The sequence below is a fragment of the Suncus etruscus genome, chromosome 12 (assembly GCF_024139225.1).
Source record: "Suncus etruscus isolate mSunEtr1 chromosome 12, mSunEtr1.pri.cur, whole genome shotgun sequence".
Taxonomy (NCBI): domain Eukaryota; kingdom Metazoa; phylum Chordata; class Mammalia; order Eulipotyphla; family Soricidae; genus Suncus; species Suncus etruscus.
The window spans coordinates 44,752,515-44,769,132 of NC_064859.1; the positions used below are offsets into that span (position 1 = coordinate 44,752,515).

The 16,618-nt window shown below is 33.0% G+C and overlaps 1 non-coding gene across 1 annotated transcript; it reads left to right on the forward strand.

Moving 5' to 3' along the window:
- The first annotated feature begins 9,555 nt into the window (after positions 1-9,555).
- Positions 9,556-9,662, forward strand: LOC126025030 (U6 spliceosomal RNA). Its single transcript, XR_007501081.1, has one exon. It is a non-coding gene; the product is annotated as a U6 spliceosomal RNA (small nuclear RNA).
- Positions 9,663-16,618: the final 6,956 nt, after the last annotated feature.

Genomic DNA, 16,618 nt, shown 5'->3' on the forward strand with positions numbered 1-16,618 from the left:
CCAAGAGCAAGTTTCGAAGATTAAATACTTCCTGAAATCCAATCTTATAAGCAGTACAAATTGTTCCAGCCATGTTTCATTACTGAAGCAATTTGCAAAGTTATCTCACATTAAAGTGATATACAATGTCTATTTTTCTTGATGGATAATTGGAAACACATTGCAAAGATAGGGGTACACTAAAAACAAACTGTCACCATTTTCTATTTTCTAATCCATCACAAAATTTGTTTATATACATAATATAAAACTTTGATAATTTTAATTGTTTCAATTGTCTTTTCTCATATTGTCACTTTTTGTTCATTCTTTTTGAGGAAGCATTTTAATAATTAAAAGTTAATCTCTGGGGCCGTAGTAGTAGCACAGTGTATAGGGTGATTGCCTTGCACATAGCTGACCAGGGACGGATGCTGGTACTATCCCAGCATGCCATATGGCCCCCCGAGCCAGGAGCATTTTCTGAGCACAGAGCAGGAGTAACTCTCGAGAGTCACTGGGTGTGGCCCCAAAACACACACACACACAAAACACAAAAACACAAAAAGGTTAATCTGATTGCAATTAAGTTAATCAGTTTTCCTCTTTGTTATTATTTTATAATAAACTATAGAATCAAAAGTGTTGCACAAATGTATTCTGAATAAAATGTTTTATTGTTTATTTGTTTTGGCACCACACATGGCATTGTTGAGGGCTAAATCCTGGTAGGCTTGGGGGACCATATAGGATGCCAAGGATTGAATCCAGGTCTACCACGTACAAAGCATATTATGTTGCATTGACAGCCATGTACATTGAAATATGATTATCGGGGCCGGGCGGTGGCGCTAAAGGTAAGGTGCGCCTGCCTTGCTTGCGCTAGCCTTGGACAGACCGCGGTTCGATCCCCCGGTGTCCCATATGGTCCCCCAAGCCAGGAGCAACTTCTGAGCACATAGCCAGGAGTAACCCCTGAGCGTTACCGGGTGTGGCCCAAAAACCAAAAAAAAAAAAAAAAAAAAAAAAAAAAAAAAAAAAAAAGAAATATGATTATCACTGTAGCTTCACCACTTCTATTAGATCATTCTCATTTCCTATCTGTGGTAATGGTATTTGTTTTAAATTCAATTATACAAAATAGTATTATTGACTATGATAACGAAGATATATATTTTATATCCAGAATTTATCCAGCTACTTTTAGATTTGTACCCTTTAGTATCTGTTTTTTCATATTCCATATAGTCTCCAATATCCATCTCCAGACTCTCTTTTTCTATTAATTAATACTTTCCAGAAAAATGTCATCAGAGATTTGTTTTCCTCTAGCTTACCTCACAAAACATACATAATGCATTCAATCTCAAGGCCCACCTATGGTTATCTTCTCTCAAAAGGCTGAATTATGATGTGTGTGCATATGTGTGTGTTTCCCATTGACAGGCACTCACATTATTTATATATCTTGACTATTTTTAGCAATTAGGCAAGAATTTGAAAGTGCATTTTTTTAAATTTTGTTACCACTAAGCACTAGACTGAGCAATACTGAGTAAGCCTTACAAACTAAAGGAAAAGATAGAATTTCGAAAAGAAGCTACAAAATTAATTTTAATATATCACCTCATTGAAATGAGATCTAGTTTCAAGATGTCATATTCCATGCTCATGTATAGTTAAATATAAATAAAATATAAATTTGCTAATAAAATTAATCAAATAATTAAGGTAAGTCCTGTGCAAAACCATGAGTTAATTTTCAATAATATATACACATATGATATCACATTAGTATAAACAAAGTTGTCATATTTGAAACAAAGGTTACAATGAGGACACATGCCAAGAATAACTATTATTCGACAAGGTTAGGAGGTTAGAAAGTTAGTAGAAAAATGAAATGACAGGGAATATGTAGGTGAACTTGTTTCAAGAATAGAAAATGAGTAAAATAAAAAAAATTTGAAGAGGAAAATACATATTATAAGATTACTTTAATGTTACTTGAGTAAGAAAAATGAAGGAATGAAAGACTGCAATTTGAGAAATGAGCTGTGAAGATATCAACATATTACTGACATGATAAAATTTATAATGTCATTGTGATTTTTAAAAAGGATATTCAGTTACCAGTTGAAATTATAAAGAAAATATTTAACTTAAAATTACAAACAAAAACGTCAGGGGTCGGAGAGATAGTATAGAGTTAGGGTGTTTGCTTTGCAAGCAGTTGACCAAGGACCTACGTAGTTTGAATTCCACCATCCCATATGGTTCCCCCCCCATGCCTGTCAGGAGTGATTTCTGAGCACAGAGCCAGGAGTAACCCCTGAGTGCCACCAGGTGTGGGCCAAAAATCAAAAAACAAACACCCCCTCCAAAAAAACTCTTAAAAAAAAGAAACTAAAAACATCATTATAAAACAGTATAAAAAATCATTCAGGCACTAATAAAATTATTTCAATAATAATACACTATAAGAATAAAGAGTTCCCACATTTGCATGTTGTTTTTTAATTGAGTCATCATAATTTAAAATAGTACGAGTACTAATGGTTTAAGAATGTCATATGATCTTAAAATAGCCATCTGTTGCATTCCAGTATCCCTCACACTGTCTCTATCCCTAGACCACTCCTCATTCACCAGCCACCTTAAATTTAGCAGACTCAGACCAAGTTATGCAGGAAATACCTCAGGCTTTGCTTCATAAGCTGTTGTAATTTTCTTTCCTTCTTTCCTTATATTACACAAATATTTGAAATAACCATTTTTGTCTCATCATTTTTTAATATTTGCATTTTTGTTTTGGGGTCACATTCATCAGACCCCAAGACTTACTCTTGTCTCTTTGTGTATGAATGAAACACTCTTGGTGTTGTATGCAGTTTCCAGATCAAACCAGATTTGACTCCTTGTAAGCCAAATGTCTTTAGACCTGCCCTATCTCTCTGGCCAAAATACTCTAATATTTAAAGATGGATAAAATAAGACAATCTATAAAACAAAACTTAAAAAAAATAAGTGAAAAAATATCATTATATTTAAATAATGTGATGTTATAAAAATCAGCTCTTCTAAATAGAAATATTTTAACATTTTGGAATTCTATATTTAATGTAAGATTACTAAAATACAATATTTTAACACATAAAATATAAATAAAGCATGAATTAATCAAACTATAATTACATTTAATGTTATACAGGTAACTGAATGCTTAGCTTATTTTTCCAACCTAAATTTTGATGGATAAATGGATTAATATACAGAGATTCCAAGAAGCATCATTTATTGCCTCTGAAGTTTTGCTGTGTGCAAACCAAACTGCTTTATCTGAGATTCAGCTCTTTACCTGAGTCTCCAAAGAAACTGATTCAACACTTCAAGGTATTAGAAAAACCATGATGCAGGATTTATGGAGAATGTAACTAAAAGGATTATAAAATGCTTAAATCATTACACATGCCAACGTTCGGAATTGTTGGAGAGTTGTGAGTATTCCATCCCCCAACTTCTTATTTATCCTACCTGAATGATTATAACTGCCCACATCTAAAATGGGTGGGTAAAGGAGGCTAACTTGGGGTGAGAGAGGGATTAAGAAGGAGAGGTAGAAAGAGAAGTGGGGCAGAAGCGAGATTCAACAGAGAAATTCAGCATCTGATTCAGTATCAGCAATTCAACATCAAATTCAGTATCAGCAGTTGAGATTTAGCAAAGAAGCCGCAGCAGTAGTTTCAACAAAGGGAGCTAGTCAGCAAGGAAGCCTGGAAATCAGCTGAAAGGGAGACAGAGGCTGAGAGAGGCAGAAGTAGAGAAGTAGCTGCTAGGAAAAGGCTTTGCATAGAAGCCATGTGAGGAAATGTATATGTTAGGTTGGGACCTTAAATAAAGCTGGCTGATTCCTGGAACTTCATCTGACTGTTTCTGTGAATTTCTCCACTGTCACTCTGCAATCTTCAGATCCGCCAGGCTAAAGGGGCTGTGGGAGCCAGGTCTAGTGAAGAAAGGTCTCACCATCCCCCTACCAACTCTAGGACTCTTTTAATTTATATTAAAAAAACAGAGAGTAAATTTGATTATTTACAACTTTCAGTTTTAATTGGAAAATAGATATTGTAACGAGATATCTTTTCCCTTAGAGAGTATCAGATGTCATTTCTACAGTTTTGGAAGAATCATGGACTGTGTATGATTTCTGAGTAGAAAATCTAAAGAAGATGTTTTCAATCACTAGCTCAAGGACAGCTGTTAGTTTACATTTTTAATGACGTTGCTTTTATAGATTTGGGAGGAGGAAAGGAAGAGAACCTTACTACTATAAATATTTGTTTTATATTTCTTTAGTTACTCTTACATCTTCATTCCATGGAGAGGATTTTTTCTGTGTAAATGTAGCCCAAAGACTTAAATTGTAGACTATTGGAGAGAAACAAGGAAAATTTATTATTAAAATTAAGCCAAGTTCCCCAATGTTATACTATTTTGTTTGAAAACTAAAATACTCCCAATACTTACGTTTCAAATCCTAATAATAATTCATGATTTCATAGGATACAGAAAATAGGTAAAGATCACAACAAACAAATACATAGATGGAGAGAAACAAAAAGTAAGACAGAAAAGTGAGACAAAACTAGAAGACTACCATAACTATCTCTACAAGCAGAAAAGAGAACTACCTACAAAACAGAAAGACAAAAAATAACAAGCAATTGAATGCCAAGGAAAAGTAACGTATACAATAAATGATTACAATAAAAATGTGTTTTAGGGATTAGCTAGTACAGGGTATGAGGCCCTTGCTTTCATAGGCCGCTGGCCTTAGTTCCATCATATGTCTCCTGAACACTAGGAAGAGTTAATCTGAGCACAGAGCCAGATGTACTGAGCAGAACTATTTGTGATTCAATGCCCCTACCCTCTAAAACATCTATAAAAAGGTGTTTTTAAACCACATACTCAGGGCCTGTGAGGTGGCGCTAGAGGTAAGGTGTCTGCCTTGCAAGCGCTAGCCAAGGAAGGACCGCAGTTCGATCCCCTGGAGTCCCATATGGTCTCCCCAAGCTAGGGGTAATTTCTGAGCACTTAGCCAGGGTAACCCCTGAGCATCAAACGAGTGTGGCCCGAAAAACAAAAACAAACACATACTCAAAGAAAATGTATTTAAATACATTTTTCAAGATTAAAAAATGCACAATTTCACTTAGAATTATTAATCAGATTCTTAAATAATGGAAGTTATTCTTTAAAATATTTTATATGATTTTAAATGACAATAGTCTTCACATCTAAGTAAGAAAAACAATAATAAAGTTACTAGATAGAAAACAATGCATTCTAAAACTACATTTGGGAGAATCTAAAAATTAAAGATGTTAATGAATATTAAAAATAGATGAAAAAGTTGTAATTTTATTTTAGGAAAGGTGAAGATCTTGTAAGGAATAGAAGAGATATAAAAGATTTTTAAATGCTTCTTAATTTCAAATTTTTATATGATGCTAAATAAAAATAAATATTTTAGTAAAACAAAAATAGTGATATGGAGAAAAGTTTTGTAACTCAATTTTTAAATTTGAAAATTAAAATGCCAAGTGTATATACAGCTATACAGATATAAATTTTATTTTTATTAAATGAAAAATCAATTATATATAGTACCAAAAGTTGTTAAATTAATGTAAGAAATATTCAGCAATGTTAAGTTTCTTGTAAGAGGAGCATACTAATGTCCAGTCCTACATCCTAAATGTCCTCAATCCTCAACTAAAAATAATTTATTTGCAATATGTGTGTGTATGTTTCTGGAAATTAGTAACTGCAACAAGTGTAATGAGTGAAGGTAAATCCTTAAAAAGAAAGATAGAACCAAAAGAAATCCCAGGAGGAAAAAAGATGTTATTATAGGAAGAAAGAAAGAAAGAAAGAAAGAAAGAAAGAAGAAAGAAAGGAAGGAAGGAAGGAAGGAAGGAAGGAAGGAAGGAAGGAAGGAAGGAAGGAAGGAAGGAAGGAAGGAAGGAAGGAAGGAAGGAAGGAAGGAAGGAAGGAAAGGAAGGAAGGAAGGAAGGAAGGAAGGAAGGAAGAAAGAAGGAAGGAAGGAAGGAAAGAAAGAAGGAAGGAAGGAAAGAAAGAAGGAAGGAAGGAAGAAAGAAAAAAGAAAGGAAAGAAAGAAAAGAAAGAAGAAAGAAAGAAGAAAGAAAGAAAGAGAGAGAAAGAAAGAAAGAGAAGAAGGAAAGAAAGAAAGAAAGAAAGAAGAAAGAGAAAGAAAGAGAGAGAGAGAGAGAAAGGAAGGAAGGAAGGAAGAAAGAAAGAAAGAAAGAAAGAAAGAAAGAAAGAAAGAAAGAAAGAAAGAAAAGAAGAAAAAGAAAGAAAAGAAGAAAGAAAGAAAGAAAGAAGAAAGAAAGAAAGAAAGAAGAAGAAAGAAAGAAAGAAAGAGAGAGAAAGAGAGAAGAGAGAGAGAAAGAGAAGAGAGAGAAAGAAAGAAAGAGAGAGAGGGAGGGAGGGAGAGAGGGAGGGAGGAAGGAAGGAAGGAAGGAAGGAAGGGAGGAAGGAAGGAAGGAAGGAAGGAAGGAAGGAAGGAAGGAAGGAAGGAAGGAAGGAAGGAAGGAAGGAAGGAAGGAAGGAAGGAAGGAAGGAAGGAAGGAAGGAAGGAAGGAAGGAAGAAAGATGTTAAGGAGATGTAATCGGGAGCAGGGCTCAAGGGTTTCATATATCTATTTTAAGGGAATCGTATAGCTCTATATTTAAATGACAGATTCAACACTGAAAGCACCAGATCTAAACTACAATAAACAAAATGTACCTGTTGAGGAGGGAAGTTGAGAAGGCAGGAGAGAACATTGGAACACTGGTAAAGGATAGTGATACTGGTAAAAATACTACAGTATTATATTTGGTTCAACTGTCAGCCTCAACTTCATAAAACACTTCATAAAGTTCTTTAAGCAAATGAAACATGAAAAAGTACTGATAAAATAAGGTGACAAAATATTACTTATTTCTTTTCTCTTCTTTCTCTCCCCCTCTATATTACTTATTTCTAAAAGTTTATTTCTATAAATAGGTTCCCATTAAAATGTCCGAACTAAAAATAAAATTGAGTAAGTAAAAACAAATTATAAATTTAAGTAAATCTTTGTATCAGAAATATCTGTACTATTTAAAGGGAAACATACTGGCAAAATTTTAAGGAAATCTGAGCTTTGATGTGTGCACAAATCCTTAGAAGCTAGTAAAAGTTACGGACATACATTGATTAAGTATCTTTTTTCACCAAAAAAACATGCCAGTTATTGTCATAAATTTGATATAAAGAAACAAGATAAACAAGACTCTTAATGGTCCCTTACTAAAACACAAACACACACACTCATACACACACATGACCACACAGGAGCTTGCACACACACACTCACACAGAGGTGCTGTTTCTTTCAGCTTTATTGTGAAAAACATTGTGAAGGAAAGTAGGAAGTTTGCCATCTGGACATCTCAGAGAAATTTACAGAGCATGGAGACAGCCAATAGGAATGACTGAAAGCTTCCAATTGTGACTTATATTATACATGATTTCAAACTTTAACTCAGCATTTTTCTAATTAAATCTGTCTCTGGGTTGACTTATAGAATAGGATTTAGTTGTTAGTCCTAAGGGACAAAGAATTTATCTAACTGACAAGATTTTCCCTTAGTATTTGAAGCAAATAAATGATAACATTAAGTTCAGGCCTTTCTGTTAAAATAAGTTTTTTTAATAAATATATATTGGCATGCTGTCGCAAAGACATGGTTTGAAAAACAGCAGCTCTGTAAGAATGGGGTAAACTGTTGCTCACAGGCCATCTAATTTCATTGCAATATATTTGCTCAAATATATTAGAATTTAAGATACTTATACATGTAACATTAATTTTATCTGTGAAAATATAGTTATTTCTGAGCCACATGCAGCATAGATTAGGGATTACTCCTAGCCTACTTAGAAATTAGTTCTGGCAGTGCTCAGGAACTATATGGGATTACCAGGGAATGAACCTGGCTGAGCAGAATGCAAGTTACCCTATACCTGGTTCTATTTCTTAAGTTCCTATGTTTCAAATAATGGTGTGGATTTACTAAGCAGTGATCAGAAAGTATGTGATTCTGGCCAGCCTAAAATTTCAGGGTTATTAGAGTCTGACAGTTCTGCTGGGCTATCCCTCGAAGCTCTAGGTTAGAGTCATCCATATGATTCGAGGATCTTTCTCATGTCTGGCACAAGCAAAGCATACCCTTATCCCTGTACTATGTTTTCATGTTGAATATTAAGGAAACAGACTGACTAAAAATTGTATTTTTATCTATTATATTCTCAACTCCAAAGCTAATTAATAAGAAAATCATAGGAATTTAATGTCTGATAGTAAGATGTTTGAACTTTTAATTTTAATATGAACAATAATTAGTTTTCTAGAAAACCTATGATATATGAAAAAGTTGTGTGAGGTTCGTTAGTGAATATTTTATGTTTATTGTGTAATATACACACATATGAAAACTAAGACCCAATAAATATATTTTATACTTTTACACTCTCTTAAAGTGAATTCTCCATAAACGGTTTCTCCCCAACAAACTTTCTGCCTTTGATTTAGATCTTGTAGATATTTCATGAGACAGAACATTTCTGGGTAGGTGGATGCTAAGTTACAATGAACTACTCAATTACTTTTGAATCTGTGATTTATAGAGTTGAGTTTGTTTGGTATTTTCCTACATTTGGCTTAATCTTTTTAATTTTAGGAATTATAAGAAGTTTTAGGAATATATCATATTTAATTTACATGGTAGCTCCCTGATGACTAATGATATCAAGTATTTTTGCTCATATTTATTTACCCACCAGTTGTCTTCGTTTATGGAAAATTTCTCCTATTTTTATTACCTATTAAAAGCTAAAGAAAAAGTTTTTGTATATAATCAAAATATGAGGGCTTAAAATGAGGGTTTTATTTAATATAAATATTCATATTCATAAAGATATATTCCCAAATCACTAATAAATACCTTAAACCCCATAATATCAAGGCTCATAAATATGTATATTATAATATTTAATTAATTAGAAAAATTAAGAAGTTAATGATAAAAATTACAATAAATAGAATTTTACAATATCGTGTCATATTGTGATATTATGTAATAAATATTGCATAATAGATAAAATTATGTAAGAAAATATATAGTACTTTCTGTCAGTATCTATAAGTATCTGTATATTTCTGTTTATAGAGTATGTAATATTTTCAGACTGACATTGACTGTGAGTAGCTAAAACTTCAGAATCTGAAACAGGGTGAGAAATAATATAGTATGATGGGGCATCCTTTGTACATTGTCAACTTGGGTTCTATTCTTCACATTCCACATTGTACCATAAGCCTTGAGCATGCCCTAGAATGGTAAGACTCCACCAAAAAGAACACAAATCCAATAGTTAAACAAATAGTGAACTACATTAGATTTATTATCAATACTTTTTCAAGTCTGAAATTTGCCATTAATTTTTATTGTAGAAATATATTTGATGTGCTCACTTTGGTAGCACATATACTAAAATTGGAACGATACAGAGAAGATTAGCATGGCCCCTGCGCAAGGATGATATGCAAATTCGTGAAACGTTCCATATTTTAAAGAGAAAAGAAATATATTTGATGATCACATTAATACAATTTTATTTATTTTATTTTTTTGCATTGTGTCCAGTTTCTTTTATTATAAGATGTTGATGTGTTTTTTCATTACTAGACATTTTTATTTTACATTTAGATCCATAATTCATAATTATTAACAATGTTATCAATATCTGGCTTTATTATTTCTTGTAGTTCCTGTAGTCTGTGCCTTTGTTCTAATTTACAACTGTGTCAAAACTGTATTCTTTATCCATTTATTTAATTCTGTCATCTCTTTCATTGATGTAAAACTCAACAAACACCAGACCATTTTAATTACTAAAGTTGTTTAATAAAAATAAAATAATATTTTCTAAATTAAAGATAAAATTTACACCTAACTTAGTATTATGAGGCTCCTAAACATTTTGTTTTTGTATTTTGAGAAGTTATGGATATTCTATCACTATGTACATTATAAACTAATTTCTTAAAATTTTTTATCTGATTTTATTTGAATTACATTGATTCTAAAAACCTAGTTGTGAGAAATAGGCATTATAAAAATATAATCATCATACATTGCAACCTTCTGTGGGGGACCCCCGACCCGCGGGGGTGTGGGAATGAAGGTCGCTAGTAATTTGTGGGTTTACTCGAGCAGGCCCGATCTGTGAAGAGAACTTAAGAAGTTAGTAAGAAAAATCCTCAAGACAACGCATGCTGTTCAAAAGGGGTTTATTGCCGGGGAGATCAGCTTTTAAGGGCGAAATACATCAGGGGGTGTTACAGGTTTTCCACCAATTACAATTGCAAGCACTTATTAGCATAAGCTGGGGGCAGGTAATAGGGAGGGGTAAAAAGGTAGACCTGAGCACATGTTTATACTGAAAGCACAAGATCCAAACAGGGTCTTATAAATTTTACTCAGCAAGCATAAATAAAACATCAGCTGTAATAAAATTAATCTTTTGCTAACACAAAGACAAGTTGCTATATAATTTTCTTTCTGGCTGGATGTATTGGGCTGCTTTGAATTTACTTTAGTATTTGTCTATTTCCTTTGTCCTCAGGGCATGGGTGTCTCTGGTCACGTGGGTAACAAGGTCAGGGATTTCTGAGGCACCTTTGTTCTAGTATCCATCAGTTCGGCTCCCCACAATACATCACCTATATACATATACATTATATATTATACATATGTATATACATATACATTATAATCATGTATCATTATATTCATTTATTTTGCTGTTAACTTTCTCACATTAGGGGCCGGAGAGATAGCATGAAGGTAAGGCGTTTGCCCTTCATGCAGGAGGTCATTGGTTTGAATCCCGGCGCCCCATATGGTCCCCAGTGCCTGCCAGGAGCAATTTCTAAGCCTGGAGCCAGGAATAACCCCTGAGCACTGCCGGGTGTGACCCAAAAACCACAAAAAAAAAAAAAAACCTTTCTCACATTAATATTTTGTGGTTTGAAGTAAATAAAATGTTATGTATGTGTGTTTAAATTTATTTCTATTCAACTATTTGTGGGATTTTTATAATATTTATTTGATTATATAGAAACTGATTTTTATATTAACTTGTTTTGGTGTTCTGGGGCTGATTTTTTATTAAAACTAGTAGATTCAGCATAAAGTCCTTTATACTTTTATTTCATATCATCTACAATAAAGATAATTTATGTCATTTATTACTCTTGACTTATTGAAGTGGATAGGACCACTAGTTAACACTGAGTAGAGGTTATGAAATAAAACTTACTTGACAATTTTCTAACATTAGGAGAAAATCAATATTTCACTTATTTGTATGGTTGTCCTATTTTAACATTAAGTGCTGTCTTTTAGTTCTACTTTTTAATTTTTATTCTAAAAATATAATGCTTTTATGTAGTGATTTTAATATATTCAGGTAAATATAAAACATTTTAATTCATTGTTTATAAAAGTATTAGATTATTTTTGTAATAAATAAGTTTGAATTTCTGAACTTAATATTTTGATCCTTGTGTATTTGCCTGATTTATAAATATTATATGAATCAGTCTGATGGTTGTTTAAAATAATTTTTAAACTTAATTCTTTTTATAAGACTGTATATGTTTTAGAGGTATAAATTTGTTATACTTCAAAATATTTTTATCACAGCAAACTTACCATTAAAATGCAAATATTTTTCACCTTAGATTATTGTCCTCCCAACACACCATGATGTTTTTCTTCCTCTGTATCCCACCCTCACTCCACCAACACTAGTATCCATAGTTCAACAATTGGCAATATTAGAAGTTCTTTGATCCATCCCATCCCCTAGACTCATTTTCCCTTCCGTCCCTTCCCTTTCTTTATCTTCACTAACCTTTCCTTTCCTTCACTATTCTCCCCTTCCCATATTTTTTCACCCCCCTTTGGTGATTCAGGTAATTTTTTATTGAAATTATTTAGAAAGCTATAAAGTGAGGAAAGTGAGTGCTCAAGAGACAACATGTACTTCTCTCTAGTGAAAATAAGCAAGCAAAGAAACAGAGATAGGCAAACAAGGCACATAATCAAGAGACAGGTTTGAAAAGCAAGACCCAAGGATTTCTTTAAACTTTGATTGTATCTGTTCCCTTGCTTTACTTGACTGTATTCCACATATGAAATGGGAATACATATCTGATTATGTATTTTGCTGTTGTTTTTTTTTTGTTTTGTTTTTTTTTTGTTTTTTGTTTTTGGGCCACACCCATTTGACGCTCAGGGGTTACTCCTGGCAATGTGCTCAGAAATCGCCCCTGGCGTGGGGGGACCATATGGGACGCCGGGGGATCGAACCGTGGTCCATTCCTTGGCTAGCGCTTGTAAGGCAGACACCTTACCTCTAGTGCCACCTTCCCGGCCCCTGTATTTTGCTGTTAACTTGCTCACATTAATGCTTTGTGGTTTGAAGTAAATAAAAATGTTGTAATCAGATATACATATATACAAGGAGTATAGTAGGTGAGAATGCAAATGTGTTTAGTAACTATGAAAAATCTCAAAATATATATATTTAAAGCAACACATCCAAAATACTGTTGTTTCATTTATAGTAATCTACCCAAAGAAAACAAAAAAGTGGGCCAGACCGATAGCACAGTGGTAGGGCATTTTGCCTTGCACACGGCTGACCCAGGACAGTTCTGGGTTCGATCCACGGATATGCATCACCAGGTGTGGAACAAAAACCAGAAAAAAAAGAAAACAAAATAAGTACTTTGGAATATATATATATATATATATATATATATATATATATATATATATATATATGCTTAGTAATCTTCTTATAGTATTATTATAAAAGCCAAGGTATTTAAATAGTTTTGTTTGTTTAATTTTGGTTTTGGTCACACCCGGCAGCACTCAGGAGTTACTCCTGGCTCTTTGCTCAGAAATTGCTCCTGGCAAGAACAGAGGGCCAAATGAGATGCCGGGATTAAATAGTTTTTTGTTCGTTGGTTGGTTGGTTTATGGGCCACACCTGGCAGTGCTTAGGGCTTACTCCTGGCTCTGTGCTCAGAAATCACTACTGGCAGGGGACCATATGGGATGCCAGGATTTGAACCACCATTCGTCCTGAATCGACTGTGTGCAGGGCAAAGGCACTACCGCTGTGCTATCTCTCAGGTCTCTAAATAAATATTTTTAAAGTCTACCAGTTACTTTTATTTGCTGCTTTCGTCTCTACTATCCATATTTGCCAATCCTCACCCAAAATTTCTTCAATTCAAATAATATGTCAGAACATAAATTGTCTGCTTAGGCCCCGAAACCAACTATTTTTTTCTTTAAACCCACTCTCTTTAATTTTAATGGCTAAATTCTAATTTATCTTATCTGTTCTTCCTGGCAAACTATTCTATTTGTTAAGCATATGTTCATACATTTTTTAGTATCACCATGGGAAAATATCAAAATAAAATTCTATAATAAGTATAATAATTAATCACTCATAACTATAACAAAACTCAGGGATGATTTTTCACTTTTATAAACTGTTTATTATTTCCAAAATTCTCTGTTAAAAATAAATAATCAAAAATAATTATATATTTTAAATAAAAAAATTTGTAAGAAATAAACATAATTTACCTTATAAACTCATAACAAATTTGTCACTATTTCTCTTAAGAAATAACATTTATTTGTTGTCTTTAAATGTGGAACAATGCTTATTTGTCTGTTTAAAATCTTGGGGCTGGACTGTGGCGCTAGAGGTAAGGTGTCTGCCTGCCTGCGCTAGCCTTGGACGGACCTTGGATGGACCGTGGTTCGATCCCCCGGCATCCCATATGGTCCCCCAAGCCAGGAGTGACTTCTGAGCACATAGCCAGGAGGAACCCCTCAGCGTCACCCGGTGTGGCCCAAAAACAAACAAACAAAAAAAATCTTCACAGGGGATGGGGAAGGCTGGAGATAGGGAGCATTGATGGAGGGAATGTTGCACTAGTGAAAGGGTTTTTTTTTTAATGAATGAAATCTAACTGCACACATGTTTGTAATCATGATGCTTACATAAAGATATTATTCAAAATAATTCTTCTCAGGGCCAGAGCAATAGAACTTTTGATAAGGTGTTTGCTTTGCATGTGGTAACCCATGCTATATCTCTGGTGATGCATATGATTCCTGAAGCATCACCAGGATAGTACCTAAGTGGAGATCTAGGAGTACCCTTTTAAGCAACACTGTGTAGCTCAAAAATTTAAACAACATTTTTAATATTTTGCTCTGGAAAATAAAGAAATTAAGGACATTTTCTTTTGTCATTCCACATTTTCTTTTGTCATTCCACATTTTCTTTTAAAAAATATATATGGTCATTACTGTAGCCTAATTATAGAATTAGAATTAGAAGAGAGGTCCTAATTTCCATTTTCTACACTACTGTGTTACACTGTGAATTGATTATGTTTCTGATTATTTTTATCTAAGCAGGTAAGTTTAATGAAGTAAAATTTAATTTTATAATTTTAAGTGTGGAATATAGTATTATGATAGAAATAACACAGAATGTATCAGTGTAAGACAGGTCTGAATTTATCATTATATTAGATTAGTCTCTTATTTTTCTATGTGAAAATAATGTCATTATCTTCTATGATAAAATAAATGAATGTAAAATGCCCTTAAAATAGATAAATATATGATCATATTACTTAAGTTTTAGTCATTACACCTTTAAAATGAATGCAAGGATGAACTTTTGTTTAAATCTTGCAGTAGAACTATCCATCAACTGAAGGTGAATCGTAAGGGAACTGAATGTTACTTGTCTAGGTCCAATTGGCAGAAAGCCTCTATTGAGTGAGTGTTTCAATTTCATTATGAGTATTTAAAGAGCACACACATTCATACACACTCATACACCTAGGCCCCACTTTGTAAATGCTATTATGTCAATTGCTGTCTTGGCACAATCACTAATAAGAGCAGTTACAAAAAGGTCACTTTTACTCATTCCTTTAGAGCTATTAAAGAATAAGCATCAATTATATATCTTGCCTCGACTATTAGAAAGGTCATAAGTGGTAAAAAAAAAAAAAGAACTAGGCATAGCTTTAAGTAAAAAAATTGTGATTATGTCTCCTCAATATTATGATTCTTCCATTACTCTGAAAAAGATAACACTCTTTTCCTCAAAGGGCAAGCACTTCAAATCTATATAGCTTTGTTTGTATTTCATGCTTTTCTGATATAAGCAAATTATTTGTGGTGTAAAAGGCAATGAGAACACAAATTGTTTGATTTAGAAAAACTATATTATTGCCATGATTATAGTATTAATTAATAATAAATAATATGTTTATTTTAAACAACAGAAAATGGAGATTAGTTGCTTTGCATAATATTCAATTAAATATCTTAACCTTAATTGATATAGTTTATATTAACTTAAAAACATGCACTTTACTTGAAATTTTCAAATATGTATGAGATCACTGTGATTCTGATAATAGAACAATGCATTTTTAATTCATTTTGTATTTTTATTATATTTTTATGGTTTTAAAATATTCATGTAAACTCTGTGATTTACAATACATGCAAATAACATGCCAGCATTGGTATGGTAGTAGTGGAAGTGGGATAATGAGTGCACTAGCTGATCCAATTAAATGAGTTGTTTTAAATCTTACATATATGAGATGTAACCAGTCAAATTGATTATGAAAAATGGCTAAATGTACAGAGATAATAAATTTAAAGGGAGAATATGACTTTTGACCTTATTTGACCCCCTCAATTGCACCTGGATAGGTAGCTGACTCTTTTGAACACTTTACCTGTCCCCTGGAGATGGCAGAAAAAAGCAGCGGTTCTTTTAAGAACATCGGGGAAACAAGAAAAACAAAGATCACAGGACATCAATAGCGTAAAAACAGATTCCAGAGACTTTTCTGCAGCTTCTAAGCATGCATGATCATGTAGGACATTTCCAAGGAGAAAACAGACACTGTGAAGAACCCAGGGCATCGGGGGATATAAAACGAACATGCTGAACTACTAAATAAATAACTTTAATGTCATAAATATATGGAGTTTTATATAATTTTTATAATATTCATGGACCCCACAGACTCAGTAGCTTTCTCTTAGTTTCTGAAATCAATACTGCAACCACCACCACAGTGTCAGCATCCCACAACCTAGATCTTAAGCTTTCCTACCACCTCCTTTCCCGTATTACTCCCTTGACAAACTCTGTTGTATAGACAGACTCATTGTCTGTTTCTATTGGATATTGATTATTCCTTTACTAAATTTGCAAATATGGCAGAAAGTATTCTGTGTTATTCTTCACCCATCTCATATAGCACAATAAACTACAGTTCCATCCAAAGTGAATCAAATTATTTTGTTCTTTTAATTTTTATTTATTTATTTATTTACTTATTTTAATATTGTTATTTAAGCAACATGATTACAAACATGTGTAACT